This window comes from Halichoerus grypus, chromosome 5 (assembly GCF_964656455.1).
Source record: "Halichoerus grypus chromosome 5, mHalGry1.hap1.1, whole genome shotgun sequence".
Taxonomy (NCBI): Eukaryota; Metazoa; Chordata; class Mammalia; order Carnivora; family Phocidae; genus Halichoerus; species Halichoerus grypus.
The window spans coordinates 106,798,831-106,819,097 of NC_135716.1; the positions used below are offsets into that span (position 1 = coordinate 106,798,831).

The following is a 20,267-nucleotide window of genomic DNA, read 5'->3' on the forward strand; positions in this document are numbered from 1 at the left end:
CACCTTAACAATATAGTGATTATATTAAGGACCTACAAAATCAATGTTTATTTTGCAAGACAATTTTGGTAGCATTCCTTGTAAGTTCAGGATGCTTTATATTCATTAGGCTCGATTTCATAATCTAATAATGAAATGAAGCCCAGAAATAATTATGAGGAAATAGAAATTTAGAAATCTAATATATGTCTTGCATTTTCTTTAAATGTTTTGTTCACAACCTTGTCATTATTAGAGCTTTCATTTGCACTTTGTGACTAATCCTGACTCCTCTTTAATTTATTTATTATTTATTTAGCTTTCTCACTACTTCTGCTTTACAATCTGTTTAAACTAGATTATGTTTATATTTAACGTTCATCAGTGATACTTTTTTACAGATAAAATACATTATAACTTTTTAATCATAATCATAAGCTTTTTAAATTTATTTTATTTTACTGGTCAGTAATCAGAATTATGAGTAAAATCAGATTTACTAAAGTTTTATGCATAAACTGACCTCCCCATATTTTTCCCTGAATAAAGTTAAAGCTCTCAATTATCATGTTTTAGTAAGTAAAACTCACACCTTATGGTGATATCAAAATTTGAAGAGAAATAACATGTAAGTCTATACTGTAATATGCTATACAGAGGGAAAATTCAAGTTCCTTCATTGTAGGGGGAAAAAATGCCAATATGACTATGTTATTGCCAAGTTGCACATCCTGTCTGCTAAGTGATGAAATTTAACAAGTAAAGCCACTGGAATAGTAAAGAGAATCATTTGGCTTTGGAAAGAACAGTGGTATTATGTTCAGTAGATTTATTTTCTTTATGTTGAAGCAATGTATATGCCACCAGTATGTTCCATTTATTAAAAAGATATTGGTTAAACTTTAAGTCAATGATTCTTCTCCCCAGAATTCCCTTCTAGCTCCTGACATCATTATAGTCTTAAACTATCTGCTATTGCTAATATCACACTTGGCTTTCCATAGTAATATAGCAATGTTAGAGTAGGAGTTGAGGAAGGAAAGTTAGATTAAAAAATATACAAACTATAAACTTTGTTACATGTTCCATTAATGGTCTGATATGATTTACAAATTATGTTTGAAATTTAATTATAATTAACTGTTATTTAAAGTCAAATTAATTCATGACTTTATTTCCTGATTGAATTCAGTGTTTTTCCTATTGCCAAATTTATTTCATTTGAACCTCAATCATCTAAGTTAGCTCTGTTTCCTATCTATTTACTTTCATTTGCTTGGATGCCCTTGAAAATACATCAGGCCAAAAAAAAAAAAAAAATTCCCTATTCACCATTCTATACAACTCTTCAAAATCCTAGGATATCGTACATAATAAAAATAATAATTTCAACAGAAAGTCAAGATGTCACTGAATTTTGCCATAGAGCCACAAGAATAATACATCAAACAGAAGGTAAGATTTTTGTTTTACTTCTTGACAGTGAGAATTATTTATTTTAAGTTAGCTCTTTCAAAGCATATATGGGAAGAAAATATACATTGGGGCTTATATTTATGAAAAGAAAAATCAACTTAATTTTTACTTTTATTTTTCTACAGAAGTATATGAGAACAATTTTGCTGGGTATATATTTACTTCAATTCAACCATTTGGAGAAATAATGAAAATTTTGATGAGTTTTAAAACTCATAGTACAAACATGCATTGATCTATCATCACAGGTATGCTTTCATAAATTTCATCTTCTCAATCAGATATAAATTCACACCAATTTGCAAAATTGTTTTCTTTATTTTTTTAAAGCTCAATACATATATGATTACTTGAGAAAAATTTTCTCATTTGTCATCTTTTCAATCTATGGTAATGGTAAATGGTATTCAAGGTACCTTAATTATCTTAACAAAGGATGAAAATTCTTAGTATAAAATCTGTTATGTGAATAAAATACCCCAATACAATTTCTTTCATATTCTGAAAAAACTGTTATTACTTTCAAAAGTTCTATTGTTTCCAATTTTTTTTGAGAGCGAGCGAGAGAGAGAGCATGAGCATGAGGGGAGAGGTAGAGGGAGAGAGACTCTTAAGCAGGCTCCACACCCAGCATGGAGCTGGATGCAGGGCTTGATCTCATGACCCTGAGATCATGACCTGAGCTGAATTCAAGAGTTGGACACTTAACCAACTGAGCTACCCAGACACCCCCTATTGTTTCCAAAATTTTAAGATGTGTTTCCATCAAATAGAAAATTATGTTTTTCATCACAAAAAATAATGTTGGGTCTCACCCATTCTCAAGGCATCATTCATATCCCCATCTCAGACTCTCTATATTTGTTTCTTCTACAGTTGTTTTTTTTAAATAGATTAACCACTCATGCAACACAAGGTAAGTACTATGATTCTCCTCATTTACAGATAAGGATACTCTGGTACAGAGAATTTAAATAATTCATACAATGTGAACCCACTTTATTTTAGTAATTAGACTTCTATCCATCTACTTACTTGCTCAAACAAGGAATGCCAGAATGTTGAAGAAATAAAGAGCAGAAGTGTGAAAGTTATGCCATGAGATAAGAAGAAAAGAACTATGAAAATAAAAATAAAATAAAGTAAAAAGAAGCCATCTGAAATAGCAAAGGAATTTGTTGGGGGCCAAGCATAAAGATTTTAAGATAAAAAGTAGTAGCAGAATATGAATAAAAGGCAACACTGGCAAAAATTCTGAAAGCTTAGGATGGGAATGGAAATGCAAGACCAATGGAAATGGTGAGGGAAGAAGCGTAGTTTTTCTTGGCCTCTCACATATGCTTATTGAATAATTCTGAGAGAATAGTCCCTGCATTAGTTTCTAAAAGGGAAGAGAGATGAATCTATGTTTCTGGCATTAAAGACGTTACTGACATTCATGATTTTTGTGATTTGTCAGGTGAATAGTTTATTACTTTGGAAGGCATTATTGTCTGATGGTTTAGGGGATGGACTTTGTAGGCAACCAGGAGCTGAGATCCTGGCTCTCCAACTTATTATGATTTTGATTTTGGCAGTGGTATGCTAGAGTCACCTCCTACAGGGTCCTGATTGATGATTATGTGCATCTTTTCCCAACATCATGTTCAGTGACATCACACTGGTAGTTTAAAATCAGCCAAGTTGAAATTATTTATATCCCCCAAATTGGCAAACGCTATAGATCTAGTCTTTATTTCTCATGTGCCAGCTTACCAGCACAGCACTCACTGGACCTTGGGCAAATTTCCTAACCTTCTTGAGCTTTAGGTTTTTTTAATCTGAAAAAAAAAAAAAAAAATAGACATGACAGGCCTTCTTAGGATTCTGCCGACCTTTTTTTTTTTTTTTTTAAGATTTTATTTATTTATTTGACACAGAGAGAGAGGGAGAGAGATTACAAGTAGGCAGACAGGCAGGCTGGTAGACGGAGAGGGAGAAGCAGGCTCCCCGCTGAGCAGGGAGCCCGATGCGGGGCTCGATCCCAGAACCCTGGGATCATGACCTGAGCCGAAGGCAGATGCCCAACCGACTGAGCCACCCAGGCGCCCCTCTGCAGAACTTTCAATGGATGATATATTTCATATGGTGCCTAATACCTAGTAAACATCAATAACGGTAGCACTCTAGTTATTTAATTCAGCTTATCACACAGAATATCGAACAATTTTGCTTTTCCAACACACTAGAAAGCATTTCAAGTAGTTCATTAAAATTCTAGGAGAGAAGGATTTGTAAAAATTACTTTACTGACTTTACAGATGAAATGGTTTCCCTTACATAAGATTTTTGTAAAGAAGATAAACAATTACTAATACTTGCATAGTAATTTCTTCTGTATGGTTAGTTTAGAAAACTTCTGTTTCCTATAGTAACTCATATATAAAAGCTCAAGGGCATCTCTTGGGGTTTTAACCCACTGCTCCCTGAATTAGATTAAATGCATGGCTTCAGTTATTCAAACATTCTTGATAAGTAATACAAAGACTGATTCTGGCTATACACCCCACTGTTTGGAAAGCTCAAATAAAATTCTAAGCCGGAGGCCACTCTATCAAGATGACAGGCAGTGTGTATACCTTGAAACTTTAAAGGTAGGCACTGCAGGAAATAAGGAATCTAAGAAAGGATTAACCAGTCTAGAGATAACCCTGCTTAGTTGCCTAGCTAACAGTTCTCTCATCTAGATAAGTCTTTGATGTGGATTATTTATTCTTTTTTTTTTTTGGATTATTTATTCTTAAGATCGTTGTTTCATTTCTCTGGTCTTGGAATATAATTCTTCAGAATATTTTAATTTATATTATTTATTTAATTTATTTTTGAGTTGGCTCCATGCCCAGCGTGGGGCTTGAACTCATGACCCTGAGATCAAGAGTTGCATGCTCCACTGACTAAGCCAGTCAGGGACCCCTATACAATTTTTAAAGAAAGATTTTATTTATTTATTTGACAGATAGAGACATAGCGAGAGAGGGAACCCAAGCAGGGAAAGTGGGAGAGGGAGAAGCAGGCTTCCTGCCGAGCAGGGAGCCCGATGTGGGGCTCGATCCCAGGACCCCCGGGACCATGACCTGAGCTGAAGGCAGACACTTAACCACTAAGTCACCCAGGCGCCCACCCCTATAAAATTTTAAAATAAGTTATACATACACATTTTCCACTATACTTCACAGAGCATGAAAATTGTGTTATTTAAGATATTTTAAAATTCATTTAAGTAATTTTGTAGTAGGAAAAAAAAACAACTGAAATTGAATTGAATTCTAATGTCCTCTATTACTTCAAAGACATTGTGGTAGATTGTTTACAAAGATGACTAAAATAATTCCTCCTATCTCTGTATACACACATCTTTGCAGTACAACTTTGCTTTTCCTCTCACCAAGAGGTGAGCTACAGTTTCTCTACTCTTTCAGTCTAGGCTGTGCCAAGTGGCTTGCTTTGGTCAAAGCAAAGATGATGAAAGCAGAGGTTTAAAGCATTTGCACATTAGGGTTTGCTGTTTTTGCTGCCCTGAGACCACTATGAACAGCCTGAACTAGCTTCCTGGAGAATGAGACCACATGGGGTAGGGTAGAGATGAGACATACTAGCTAAGGACACCTAGACCAACCAAGCTGCCAAACACCAGACACATAAACAAACCCATTCTAGATGATTCAACCTCAGAGGACCTATCTGCTAACGGGACAACCAACTTATTATCCCACAGAATTATAAGCAAAAATAGAATAGTTGTTGTTTTAAGCCAGGGGTCTGCTAATCTACAGTCCATGGGCCAAATTCAGAACATCACGTTTTTGAAAAATAAAGTTTTATTGGAACATGGGCAAACTCATTTGCTTATGTACTGTCTCCAGCTACTTTCACACTATAAAGAAAGAGTTGAATAGTTGCAACAGAAACTGTATGGCTTACAAAGCCTAAAATATTTACTATCCTCTCCTTTATAGAAAAAGTTTGCTGATCCTGTTTTAAGCCACTAAGTTTTGGGGTGGCTTGTTAAGTAACAATAGAAAAAGAGCACAGACTCATTTTCAAAAAAAAAGGATATGCCTCATTTCTTATTAAACTAATAAAGTCCTATGCTCATGAAAAAATACATGCAGTTTTGGGGAGTCAATAATCTCTGTTATGGCAAAAGCATTATCATTCAGTTTGCATTTCTAAAGTACTATTAGGAAGACTTCTAGTTGTACACCAATATCTGGTCTTCCCTTTTTTCCATAGTAATACATTTGGAGCTGGTAATGTAGCCACCCAGTCAGAGATTATACTTACAAGTTCTATTCTCAGTTATATGTGACCACAGGCCAAGGTTTCCTCCTGTATACTATGAATGGAAGTGATGTGGGCTACCATTTTGTGGGCTTTCTTTATGCTCTCATTCTCCTTCCCACTAAATGGAACTTATAGCAACCTGATTTATCATGCAGACAGGTAGACTGTCCTAGGGAATGGAGGAGTACACAATCAAGAGAAACTTAGTCACTTAAAAACCGTGAGGAGTAGAGCCACCCTCCAACTTGGACCACTCATCTTAGACTATTCACATGAGAGAGAAATAAACTTGAAAATTCCATAAGCCACTGAATTATTCTTAGGTGGTTTTTTTTGTTGTTTTTTTTTTGTTTTGTTTTTTGTTTTGGCAGCAGGTTACTCTTATTTTAATACAATACTCTTATACAGTATACTTGGCACCAAAATGATTCAGTTGGTAAATGCTGGATCTTGGGTCCAAGACTCTAGGGTACTTTGAAAGACTTTGCCCCAATTTTCTGAAGTGGCCAGAGGCTAGTCACTTATAGTAACTGTGATTTTGTTTTCCTAGATAAAAATATACAACTCCAGATAGGCTAAGCAGGAATTTTGAAAACTGACCTTTCTAATTTCTACTTCTACCAAGGAAGAAGGCCGCAATAACTGGTGATTGCCCTAGGCATGTGTCATTTTAGTCCCAAGAAATGCTTATATACCAACATAGCGCCTAAGGTGATATTATGGGAAATAATGAAGGTGAGTTTTTGGTACTTGGAGAGCTAGGGATAGTTTTCCCTTGAAAAGACACATATATTCCATTTTGAGACAATTAGAAGAAAATTGGGAAAGAAGATTTTAGTTACATCCTGAATATATACTCAATGACGTCAGCCAATAAGTCTCAAGTTTTAGAGCATATGAGGGAAACTTGTTAAGCATGCAGATTTGAAATAGCTCTCTTCCTCTCCTCATACTCCCAGAGATTATGGGAGTATCCTCCTCATACTCCCTAGATCAGTAGGACTAATGATGGATGTCTACCCATCTCCATATTTATATACCACTCTGAGTGAGTCTAAGATTGGGGGTCAGTGACTCTTTAGAGAGCCACAGCAGAAATTAAAGTCAGATATTAAGACTCAGTTCCAGGAATTGGAACTTGATGTGGCAAATAAATTCTAGAGAAGAAGAGTTACATCAAGGTTTCCAAAAGAAATAGTTTATGAATGATTTTGTTGAAAAACTAGTAAGGAAGAATTACCAAACACACCAGTGAAAATGAAATTGGCCCATTTTCCCTGTGAACTTCTTATTCAGTATTCAGTGTCCAGTTTAAAAGTTACACTTCCTTTGGAAGTGACACTAGGTATTTTCATACTCCATAATTTCTGGATCAGGGGAAGTAGCACATTAAGTTTAGATATCTAATCGTGTGTCTTCCCTGCTGGATTAAATGTTCTGTAAGGAAAGAAATTGTTTCTTTATTGCTCACCAGAGTATCCAGAGCTTATTAGGATGCCAAGAATATGCAAAAGACTTACCTAATACTTACCGACGGAATAAATCTCTGAATGGAGAACAGCTGGTTGGTTTTACCAATAGAGGAAATGGACATGAACAGCAATAAAACCATATGAAAACTGCCTAAAAAATGTGCTTATGTCAAACAGATAATGACTTAAGCCATATAGATCCAACAGAGGTAGGTTCAGGAGATAATGTTGGGTCATGTCCCCTTGAGGGCATTCTAGTTTGGAGGAAGGAGTAGATTTTAGTACAGAGCCAAGAATCAGAGATAAAAACCCTTATTCAGACCAATCTCCCTGCAAGGACTATATATAGCTTTGCGGAAGGGACTTCGAACCACTTTGATTTTCTCTTCTGTTATTCTTCTATTTTATTAAATATTCTTTTGGAAAACATTGAGGATAATGTGCTTGTGAGGAATGGGGCTGGTGTTTCTATTTCCCAACTGTCAGATAAGTGATGTCCCAGATAGTAGAATTCAAACTTGAACAATTAGAAGCACAATGTGGAATCTAAATGTGGAAATCTAAAAAAGTCAAACTCACAGAAACACAGAGTAGAATGGTGGTTGACAAAGGTGGGATGGTGGAGGAAATGGGGAGGTTGGTCAACAGACACAAAATTTAAGTTGTAAGTTGAATAAGTTCTTAGGGATCTAATCTACAGCATGGTGACTATAGTGAATAATACCGTATTGTATACTTGAAATTTGCTAATGGAGTAGATCTTAAATGTTCTCACTGCAAACAACAACAACATAAACTATAACTATGTGAGAGGATAGATATGTTAGTTAGCTTGATTGTAGTAATCATTATATACCTTAAATATATACAATTTTTATTTGTCAAATTATACCTTAATAAAGCTGGGGTGGGGAATATAACTGACTTAAAACATAATCCATCTCTCCAAATTATGTTTCTGACACAATTGTTTAACATTTAACTAAAATATGTTATTTGTCTGCTTCAAAACTCAGGTTTTAAGGTACTGTGTATTCCAAGAGTAAAAGAGAAAAGAAATGAATGACATTAATACATTAGAGGAGAAAATGGCAGAAGCTTGTAAAAAAGGTACAAATGCAGGCCGAATCATTTACCTCTCCTCTACCTGGATCTCATTAGTAAAATTAGGAGGCAAGATGAAATAATTTATAAGGTTGCTATTAGCTTTAAAATTTTTATGAGTTCAGAGCCTTTAAAAACATGGTGTCTTCAGCAAAAAATACCACTGCAAAATTTTTTTTCAATATTCCCTTTTACCTATAATGGAAACAAGTTAAAAATAATAGGCCTAATGTTCACAAATCCATTAAATATTTACTACTTACTCTCTTGACGACCATTTTGATTCAGTACATGGTATGTATAAATCATCAATATTTTCAAGATTCAAAAATGTACATGAAGGAATTTTTTATCTTCTGTGATGGCTTTGAACTAAAGTATAATATACCTTCTTGTTTGTGTAAGTGTTTTTATGCTTATCATTTGTCAGTAAGCCTAGGAATCTAAGTACAATATTATATATACATGCTAAGTGCTTAGTTTATCATTCTAATTTCGCTCTTGAATTGCAAATTGCATAGCTTCTCTAGGGTTCCCCCATTTATTTTTAAAATGTTGGTATCCAGGTAACAACCAAAAAAAGGAACTTCTTCAAACCATGTGGTAAGCTAACGCTGAAAATAAAATGAGTTATTTCCCTTGAGGGAAATGTTATTAATGATAAAGAGGAGACAGATAGGTAGATAGACAGATTGGTAGATACATTTGTTTATACATAAATAATGTGCTAATACTATTTTATAGTTTTATACATTTTTCTTATTTTATTTGATTCTATGTCCTTGCTAGTATTTTTTTTTTTAATAAAAAATGATCATTTATTTTTCTTCTTAATGACATATGTTGTCTTTTCTGTGAATACTCCCTAAATATTCATAGAATAGTTCTCTGTACTAGATGTTGTACAGTAAATATTTCCTGATTGATTAATCTTTTCAATGCTGCTTCCAACACCTCCTTCCCATCCTCAATGTGACAAACAGTGTCATTTACCTTAACAACCTTCCACCCCCACTTCTTCCAGGGGCATGTGATGTAACTGTGGCCAATGAGACACAAGGCAACAACTTCTAGAAAGATTTTTCCCCACTCTTCAGACAAAAGGAAGAGATGCCTTTCATCCAACCTTTGAACAGTCTTACAAGAAGCTGTTTGAAGCTGCTGTAGCCATCTTGTAAGGCTAGAGAGAATACCAGACATTCTAAGGAAGACAGAGAAGAGAGTCTCTGAACCAACCCTGGACCACCCTACTTCTATTAAAGTTCTTGATATGTGACATAATAAATTTTCCTTATTGTTTAAACCACTTTTAGTTGGGTCATCTGTTTCTTGCAGTTGAAATTGATATACTCATTGTTTATTTCCAATCTCCGTGTACATGAACACCATGTTCTTATAGGGCCTACCTATTCTGAAATCTTAGATAAGGGAAAAATGAAGGGGGGGAATTGGAGGAGGAGATGAACCATGAGAGACTATGGACTCTGAGAAACAAACTGAGGGTTCTAGAGGGGAGGGGGGTGGGGGGATGGGTTAGACCGGTGATGGGTATTAAGGAGGGCACGTACTGAATGGAGCACTGGGTATCATATGCAAACAATGAATCATGGAACACTACATCAAAAACTAATGATGTAATGTATGGTGATTAACATAACATAATAAAATTTAAAAAAAAGAGTAAAATAACACAACAGCGCCGTTTCCTTTGAGAAAGAAACTGGTCACAGGTGTAAGCACTACCCCAATTATATAATAATTATATAATAAGCACTACCCCAATTATATAATAATAATGGCAACAGCTTACAATTATTGAGTGCTTTCAATGAATAAAAAAGATAATGTGCTACAAACTTCACATACATTAATCTTCACAACAAATCTCTAAATTGGGGAATAGCATTATTCCTACTTTTAAAAATGCAGAAAATGTGGCAAGGGGATTATAAGTAACCTGCCAAGATCCCACATCTAATAAATGAATAAACTCAAGGTCTGACTAGAATGAGCTAGTAATCATTATGCTCTCTCTTAATGCATGTGTGTATTTAAGATACAGGCTATATATGGACTTTTGGTGGCATGTGGGAATAAAAAGAACAGACTAGCACATCATTTTGGCGTTCTCTAAACTTGTCACTTATAGCTCTGTGAATGGACAACACTAATGATTTGCAGGTATGAGGGAGGTGTATAGCACTGTATATATAGCTCCTGCAATTAAAGAAGAACATTTAAATGACGTCTAGTAAGAGTGATGTTCCTCTAAACTGAGAAAATTTTACATGTTCACTTGTGTTTTCAAAGTTATAGACACATCACTTAACACAATTAGATAAAACATGCCAAATTTCCTGGACATACTATATAGCCCTTCTATATTAAAAAAAAAAATAGGTGAATTAAAAAGTAAACCATTAATCAAAGTTTATTACTTTAAAAATTACTATCATCTTGATTTTGAGAATATAGGAGGCACAGAATAGTAAAGTATGGTATTTTTTGAATAGACCAAAACTCAAGATCTAGAGTGAAAAAAATTAGGTAATGAAATTAAAACTTCTTTTCCTAAATAATTTTGTCAGTAACTATGCTCTACTTAATAGACGTGATCTTTAAAACTAATTTTAAAATTTTATGTATTATTTTGTTATATAATATTTGATATACAAAACTGATATATAAAATTTGATATATATGTATCAATAACAATATTTGATAATAAAAAATCATGCAGCATGAAAATAAAATAGCCACAAACATTTTGGCCAGCACAATAGGTAGAATATTATGCATATCACTGAGGCAGTGCCTATGTTTTCCTCAAACTCCTATCCCCTTTCCGACCCCCAAAGGTAACCAATATCCTGAATGGTGGTTTCACTGTTACTTTGCCTTTTCAAATAGTTTCTACCATAAATGTATCTATCTCTAGAATTTAAGCTTTATGATTTTGAGCTCACATAATAGGAGCTTATAATGTCTATGTGTGTTCTGCAACTTGCTTTTCTCAATCAAGGCTATGTTTCTTAGATTCATAATGTTGCATATGTAGCTATAATCTGTTCATTTTCACGACTATATAATATTCCACTGGGTACCTATAAAATAATATTCTAATTCCGTCACTTACAAAAAATATTTTGGGTTTTTTCCAGTTTCTTAAAGTTACTATTAGTAATATGTTACTTCTGTATTCAAAGTCTATTTTAAATTTCTTTCTACTTAATGTATCAACAATTTAAAGAGGTGAATGGAAGTCTCTCACTATGATTGTGGATTTGTCACTTTGTTATTTCAGCCATTTTTGCTGTATATATTTTGAGAATGTTTTATTAGGTGCACACAACTTAAGAATTATTAAATCCTTCTGATGAATTTATTTTTTTCATGTATTTAGTCATTATATTCCTAATTGTGCTATTTTATTCATTAAAGTTTATCTTCTCAGGTTTTTTTTTTAAGATTTTATTTATTTGACAGAGAGAGACACAGCAAGATAGGGAACACAAGCAGGGGGAGGGGGAGAGGAAGAAGCAGACTCCCCGCTGAGCAGGGAGCCCGATGCGGGGCTTGATCCCAGGACCCTAGGATCATGACCTGAGCTGAAGGCAGAGGCTCAATGACTAAGCCACCCAGGTGCCCCATATCTTCTCAGTTTTTAATAGGTTTTTAAAATTAATATTTGCCTGCTATATATTTTTTATACTTCTTTCAATTTTCCCATAATCTTATATTTTAGTGGTGGCCCCTTAAAGGAGGGAATCTAAAAAGGTCTTTTTTGCTGATGTTTAGTCCATGTCTTAAATATGCTTGCCTAGAAAACAGACCTTGAGGCAAAAGCTCATGTGTTATAGCTTTCTTGGGAGTGCAATCCCAGAGAAGCAGGAGTGAAGGAAAAACTGAGGCTAGTAAGAACTATATCCTGAGCTGGTCACAGCTCTACATCACAGTTGGTTGTTCATTGTTGTAGGAAATCTCCAGAGGGACTATATGAAACTGTTGCAATTTGGAATAGTCTGTTGAGAGGAAGGAAAGGCAAACAATTTATTTGCTGGCTCCTTTTGATTACTATTTTTTATTGGCTATAGTCTGCTCTATATAGTATTAACTTCCCAAATTTCTGGGTTGTGTTAGCTGGCCCCTCCAGGGAGATGCTGGTGAAGCCAGAGCCTCCAGGCATCCATTGCAGCCAATAGGCTGTTGCAGTGTTTTTATGTCAGCCGGAGCAAAGTGTGGAAGCGCCTAAATTTGTGGTGATGGAGGTGGAGGTATCCAGGGCATCACAACTGTGGAAGGTGTGAGTATTTGCTAGAGCTGCTCTCCTTCCACTCCATCACCAGAGAGGCAAGTGGCTGAGGCCTGAAGACATAGGTGGTTTCATGCAGAATTCAGGTAGTGCATAAACTGAGCCCAGTACAGTCCATCTCTGCAATATTTGTATCTGCTTGCAGTCAATCTCATGTGAGTGTAAGCGCCCATACTTTTTCTCTGAAAGCTGAAGTGCAAGTCCAATCTGTTTAGGAGGTAGAGAATTGTAGGAAACTGAGACTATCTTATAGAGTTTTAACAGATCATAGTTATAGTCCTCACTGCTTCAGCTGGTCCAGTGTTGTAATTAAAGGATTTAAGGAATAAAAAGTGCAGTGAGAAAGTAATAGAAGTTCAGAGAGAAGATAAAATGGCATTATGCTAGGTTTAGAATATTTAAAACTTGTAAGAATTCAGGAATTGTATAATCTCTAGGTTTTTTCTTACTTTCATCCCCCCTCCCACTAACCAGATGTCAAACATTTTTCACTTATTATGGAATTAATCTTTTTAAACATTTGCCCCTTAATAAATACTTTTAGAATGAAAAATGTATTTTTCAACCTCTCCTAAATGCAGTGAGAATAGATTTGTTGTGTAATTTCTAAAATTGATTCTACTTATGAGTGGTCTATCACGCAGCAAAATGTCAATTAGAAAATGAAGTTTCTCACGTTTGTACTTGAAATGCTGAGGGGGCTATGAAGTTTAGCCACTGTAAAAAATGTAAAAACCGAACAGAAAGCTGATTGTTCTAGATTCTATATAAAGTATATATTTAATACAAAAATTCCTCTGAAATGTCAACCAAAAAGGTTTTTGGGATTTAGCTCAATACTGTAAGAGAGAAAAGGATAAATATATTTTAAAATAGGCTTAGAGGAAGGGGGGTGGGAATAGCATTTTATGACAAGGAGTTAGTCCACATGTATATGGAAATAAAACTTCAGAAGGAACAGAGAGAATAAGGAAATAAAAGAAGGGGATAAAAGAAGCAAAACCATTGGAAAATTTTGTAGAGTTTCCTTGACACGCCGATAAACATTGTAAGGCTATCATAAAGGCAAGGCACAGAGTTCTTTGAAGCGGGACTTCAACTATGTGAACTTTCTCCCAAGGTAGAGTTATCTGAAAACATGCCAATTATATTGATAATAAATGTATGCCCAGAAGGATACCAGGAAAGCAGTAAGAGTTAGAATATTTACAACTAATTTTCATCAATGTGGAAAAACCTATTGGTGGTAAAAAAAAAAAAAAAAAAAAAAAAAAGTGTTAGGGCAATTAGAAAAATAGTGTCCCTGCAATCAGTATGGTTCTTCTTTTCTGTTTGCTAGTTTTCTGCCTGCTTCACTGACACTTATAGATTCCCTTTCCAGCTAAAGAGGGCCTCTGAGGGCAATGCCTGGGTTGGAGTTCTGTGAAATAGGTCATAGGGGTAAGGTGAAAGTCATCATGGCTTGTAGAATATGGAGAAAAGAAAGATTAGAAAGTCAAGAACAAAGGGTAAGTCTGGGATTAACCGAAACATTCTATTAACTCCTCCAATTGAGGAAGATGGGCTGAGATGCTGAAACTGGGACCAAGGCTACAGACAAGGAACCTGTGCCCTAGCTGGTGAGGCTTTTGGGAACATTCTTAAAATCACTGAGCTGGGAGAATTTACCTTAGCCCTGCAGGTAGCAGCCCTTCAAACATCACCCAACCCTTAAATTATTATTTTTTTAGGATTTTATTATTTTCCTCTTGTCTTACTGAAAAAATAAAAAAAAAGTCATTCCAATGATTTTTCTAATCTATGCATTCTGACAACTCTCAAATCTTTGCCTATAGCCTCATCCTCTCTTCTGAACTCAACATCATATTTCCGTATTTCCATTTGGGCATCTTACGAGTAACTTAGAGGTAAACTCTCTAATGTTATCTTAAAGCCCAAACCTCTTCCTCTTCTTATTTAAAATCTGAAGCTTTTAATACCACCATCTACCAAATATTTCAAGGTAGAATTATTCTTCTCTATTTCCTTACTTTCATGGTCCCTATATTTAGTTGATCACCAATTATACTTCATGAACATCTCTCAGGTCTTTACCACTGTTCTATTACTCCAGCTTTCAGGCTTATCTCAATTCCTAGTCACATTTTGTCTTTAATATTAAAATTGTCTCCATACTTAGTCTTTCTTCCCTCTAATTCAGTATCTGTGTGAGTGTTGTCCTTCTATAATACCAACATGATTGGCTCAAATTCTGCCTTGATTTATCATTTCCTCTCTGTAGGATAACCAAGGGTCAAGAATCATTTAAATAACATGGGTAGTACTAAATTGTATGAATTGTATGAATATACCACAACTGATTTACCCCTTCTACTATTGATGAATATTTGGGTTGTGTCCAACTTTTGTCTAAAGTGAATAGTGTTGTTGTGATCATTAGAACATATGTATACATGTAATCAAAAACACAATGAGGGGCGCCTGGGTGGCTCAGTCGTTAAGCATCTGCCTTCGGCTCAGGTCATGATCCCGGGGTCCTGGGATCGAGCCCCGCATCGGGCTCCCTGCTCAGCGGGAAGCCTGCTTCTCCCTCTCCCACTCCCCCTGCTTGTGTTCCCTCTCTCGCTGTGTCTCTCTCTGTCAAATAAATAAAATCTTTAAAAAAAAAAAAAAAAAAACACAATGAAGGATCACCTCACATCTGTTAGAATGGGTGTCATCGAAAAGACAAGAGATAAAGGTTGTCAAGGATGTGGAGAAATTAAAACCTTGTGCACTGTTAGTGGGAATGTAAACTAGTATAGCCACTATGGAAAAGAGTAAAAAATTAAAAATAAAGCTATCATGTGATTCAGCAATTCCACTTCTGGGTATATATCCAAAGGAAATGAAAACAGATTCTTGAAGAGATATCTATACTCTCCAGTTCATCACAGCATTATTTACAGAAGCCAAGATATGGAAACAATCTAAGTGTCTGCAAATGGATGAATTGATAAAGAAGATGTGGAACACACACACACACAGATATTATTATATACACACACAATGGACTATATAACACACATACACATACACACACAATGGGATATTATTCAGCCACAAGAAAGAAGGAAATCCTTTTTCCATATGGATATTCAATGGAACCAGTATCCCTTATCCCCCACTGCCCTGGAGTCATCTTTGCCATATGTAAATCAGCCAATTTAATGTGAGTCTGTTTCTGGATTCTCATCTGTTTCTTTGGTCTATTTGTCTATTATTTTGCCATGCTGTCTTCAGTTTCTGAAGCTTTACAATAAGACTTGATAACTGGTACTGGAAGTTCTTCCATTTTACTCTTTTACAAGATTACCTTGATTTTTCCTGGATCTTTGTATATCTATACAGATTTTAGAATCAGCTAATCAATTTCCACCAGAAAAAAAACAAACAAAAACATCCCCCCCAAAAAACAACAGAAACCCAAAAACCCTCTTCTGGGATTTTGACTGGGAATGCACTGAATCTACAGATCAATTTGGGGAGAATGGCCATCTTACACACTAATATTTCTTCCAGTTCCTGAGCATGTTATATACTTTCATTTATTTAGGTGTTTAATTTCTCTCAACAAAGTTTTGCAGTTTTCAAGATACAGAGCCTACACATATTTTGTTAGATTTATTTCTAGATAGTTTGTTTTATGCTATTGTAAAAGTGACCTTTTAAATTTTTATTTTATAGTTTCTTGTTGCTGGTATACAGGTGTACAATTGATTTTTGGTATATTGACCTTGTATTTATAGTGATCCTGCTAAATTAACTCATAAATTTAATAATTTGTCTACTTTTCTCTTGGATTTACTATATATATAATCATATTGCTTATAAATAATGACAGTTTTATTTCTTCCTATAATATCCTAATACTTTCATTTATTTCTTCATGTCTTTCTGCACTGACTGGGACATCCAGCCACCCTGTCCTATCCCCCCCCAGTCTTTGAGGGAAGCTTTCAATAATTTACCATTAACTATGATATTTGTAGATACTGTACCAGAATTTCCCATCTGTTTCTTGCTTACTGAAAGTTTTTTTTTTTTTTTTAAGATTTTATTTATTTTTGACAGAGAGAGAGAGTGTATAAGCAGGGGAAGCAGCAGAGGGAGAGGGAGAAGCAGGCTCCCCGCTGAGCAGGGAGCCCGATGCGGGACTCGATCCCAGGACCCTGGGATCATGACCCGAGCTGAAGGCAGACGCCTAACCGTCTGAGCCACCCAGGTGCCTCACTAAAAATTTTTTCCATTAATGGTATTTAATTTTTCTTTATCTATTGATATGATGCATGTGTTTTCTTTTTTCCATTAATGTCAATTATATGATTTTTTGAAAAATTTAATTGGAGCATAGTTGACACACAATGTTACATTAGTTTCAGATGTACAATGTAATGATTTCACAACTCTATGCATTATGCTATGCTCACCACAAGTGTATCTACCATCTGTCATAATACAGCTATTATAATACCATCGACTATATTCCCTATGCTGTATCTTTTATTTCCATGACTTATTCATTCCATAATTGGAAGCCTGTATATCCTACTCCCCTTCATCCATTTTACCCATCCCCTAATCCTCTTTTCCCTCTGGTAACCATCAATTTGTTCTCTGTATTTATAGGTCTGATACCTTTATTAAATTTTTTATATTCCACACCCAAAGTGAAATAATGTGTTATTTTCTTTCTCTAATGTATTTCACTTAGCATAATAACCTCTAGGTCCATCCATGTTGCCACAAACGGCAAGATCTCTTCCAATCCAAATCTTTATCCACTAATTATCAGAGAAATTCAAAATTCAGTGGTGCCTGGGTGGCACAGTCAGTTAAACATCTGACTCTTGATTTCGGCTCAGGTCATGATCTCAGGGTCGTGAGATTGAGCCCCATGTCAGGCTCTGTGCTGGGTGTGGGGCCTGCTTAAGATTCTCTCTCTCCCTCTCCCTCTGCCCCTCCCTCCCTAAAAAAAAGAAATCCAAAATTCAAATCAAAACCATTATGAGATATCACCTTATACTTGTCAGAATGGCTAAAATAAAAAAGGCAGGTAATGACAAGTGTTGGAAGGGATGTGGACAAAAAAGGATGCTCATGCACTGTTGGTGGGAATGCAAACTGGTACAGCCACTGTGGAAAACAGTATGGAGGTTCCTCAAAAAATTAAAAATAGAAATACCACATGATCCAATAATTCCACTACTAGGTATTTATCTAAGGAAAACAAAAACAGTAATTCAAAAAGATATATGCATCTTTATGTTTATTGCAGCATTATTTACAATAGCCAAGATATGGAAGCAACACAAATGTCCATCAATATATTGATTCACTTTTGATTGCTGAAACACCATTATAGTTCATGGAATAAAAAGGTCCCATTTCAATATATTGCACTGTTTGGTGCAGGATTTTTTTCATCTGTCTCATTAAAGAGATTTTGTATGGTTTCAATTTTTGTAATATTATTTTCAGATTTTGGTATCAAGGTTATGTAGACTTCATAAAATGCATGGGAAGTGTAACCTCTGGTTGTTTTGTTGTTGTTGTTTTAATCTAGAAGTGTGTGTGTAGAATTTGTGTTATTTCTTCATACATATTTGGGAGAACTCACTTGAGAAATCAATTTGACAGGATGTAAAATTTTAAATAATGGGTTCAATTTTTAAAATATATAATTATTCAATGTTCTATTTATTCTCCTGACAACTTTGACAAATTTTGTTTTTCAAGGTATTCATCCCTTTTATCTAAATTGTCAAACACATTTGTATAAAGTTATTAAAAATACCCATTATTAATTTTTTAAAATATCAGTAGGTCCTAATGTGATGTCTCCATCTCTGTTCCTGATATTGGTAAGTTGATGTTCTCTCTTTTTTAAATAGATCAGGCCTGAGGGGGGTTATCAATTTTATTATTAAAAAAAAAAAAACTTCACACTTCGTTGAATTTTACTGCTCTGTGTTTGCTTTCTATTTCATTTATTTCAACTTTTATCTTTATTATGTCCTTCAATCTACATTTTTACATTTAATGTGCTGTTCCTTTTCTAGCTTCTTGGGATGGAAAGTTAGATAGTGATTACCACCCTTTTTTCTTTTTTAATAAAAGATTTTAAAGCTATAAATTATCTCTATGGAACTTTCCTATAGCTACATTCCAAAAGTTTTCATATGCTGTACTGTTACTTAGTTCATAAGACTTTCTAATTTCTGTTGTGATTTTTGTCCTCCAATCATGCATTATTGAAAAGACTTGCTTAATTTCCAAAGGTTGGAGATCTTCTAGTTATCCATGTTATTATTTTATAGTTCAACAGTGGCCTCGAGCCTATACTCTGTATTATTCAATTATTTGAAACTTTTATTTTTATGAATACTTTATATTACTATGGAACTTGTTAAGATTAGTTTTGGGCACACTATTCAATACATATTTAAAGATAATGTATATTCTATCATAATTGTTCATACTGTTCAATTTGTGCCAATAAGTTGTTTGTTGTGCAGTCCATTTCCATAGTCATAATTTTTTTGTCTATTCTATCAGCTATGAATATTGATGAATTAAACTCTCACATGCTTTGTTTACTTCTCTTTTTTACTTGTCAATTTTTGCTTAGCTTGTTTGCTTGCTCACTTTCCTTCCTTCCTTCTTTCCTTCCTCTCTCCCTCCCTCTCTCCCTCTCTCCCTCCCTCCCTTTCTTCCTCCCTCCCTCCCTTCCTTTTTTCCATCCCTCCCTCCATCCATCTATATCTATGATTTTATATATATATATATAGATATATATGTGTGTTATCGAGCATGGACAAATTTACAAGTGTATATTTTTTTGTTGGTTTAACCTGTTATCAGTATGAAATATTTCTCTTTTTTTGTAGGAATTCTTCTAGCCTCCAAATCTAGTTTGTCTTATTTTAATATAATGCCCAGCTTCCCTTTGAATAATGTTTTTATGATACATCTTTTCATATCCTTTTACAGTCACTCTGTATTCTTATATTTAAGGTGTACTTCTAATGAGCAACATAGTTAAGTTTTACTTTTTGATCTTTTAGAATATTTAATCCTTTTATATTTAGTATAATTATTGATAAGGGTTGATAGGTATTATCATACCATTACTTGTCTAAATAACCCATTTGTTTTATAATTTTATATCCTTTTTTATCTTCTTTAGGATCAATTATTTTTTACTATTCTACCTCCTCACTCTTCTATTCCCCACTATTTCTTTTTTATGATTGCCATAGTTATTAAAATATGCATCCTTGACTACAAATTATTACTTTGTCACTGCTGAGACAATGCAAAGATCTTGGAATGGTTTGTCTCAATTTATTCCACTCTCCCTTTTTGTGTTATTATTTGTGCTCAGCTTTAGAGGTATAATTGACAAATAAAACTGTAAGATATTTGAAGTGTGCAACACTATGATTTTATAGACCTATATACTGTAAAAGAATTATCCTCACTGAGTTAATTATTGTGTTATTATTATTATGCACTTAATTATATATACATTGTACAGACCTCAAGACATTAGTATTATT

General features: G+C 34.5%; 2 long non-coding RNA genes across 3 annotated transcripts in view; one reads left to right on the forward strand and one right to left on the reverse strand.

The window, feature by feature from the left end:
- LOC118547859 (uncharacterized) overlaps window positions 1-9,660 on the forward strand; it is an 85,185-nt gene extending 75,525 nt beyond the window's left edge. The window contains exons 2-6 of one of the 2 annotated variants that reach the window (XR_013448032.1): window positions 1,375-1,434; window positions 1,581-1,703; window positions 6,404-6,513; window positions 8,267-8,360; window positions 9,379-9,660. This is a non-coding gene — a long non-coding RNA (uncharacterized LOC118547859). The remainder of the gene's footprint in view (window positions 1-1,374; window positions 1,435-1,580; window positions 1,704-6,403; window positions 6,514-8,266; window positions 8,361-9,378) is intronic. The other variant, XR_013448031.1, reaches the window with a different exon arrangement.
- LOC118547858 (uncharacterized) overlaps window positions 1-20,267 on the reverse strand; it is a 107,150-nt gene that overhangs the window by 50,921 nt on the left and 35,962 nt on the right. The window lies entirely within an intron of this gene.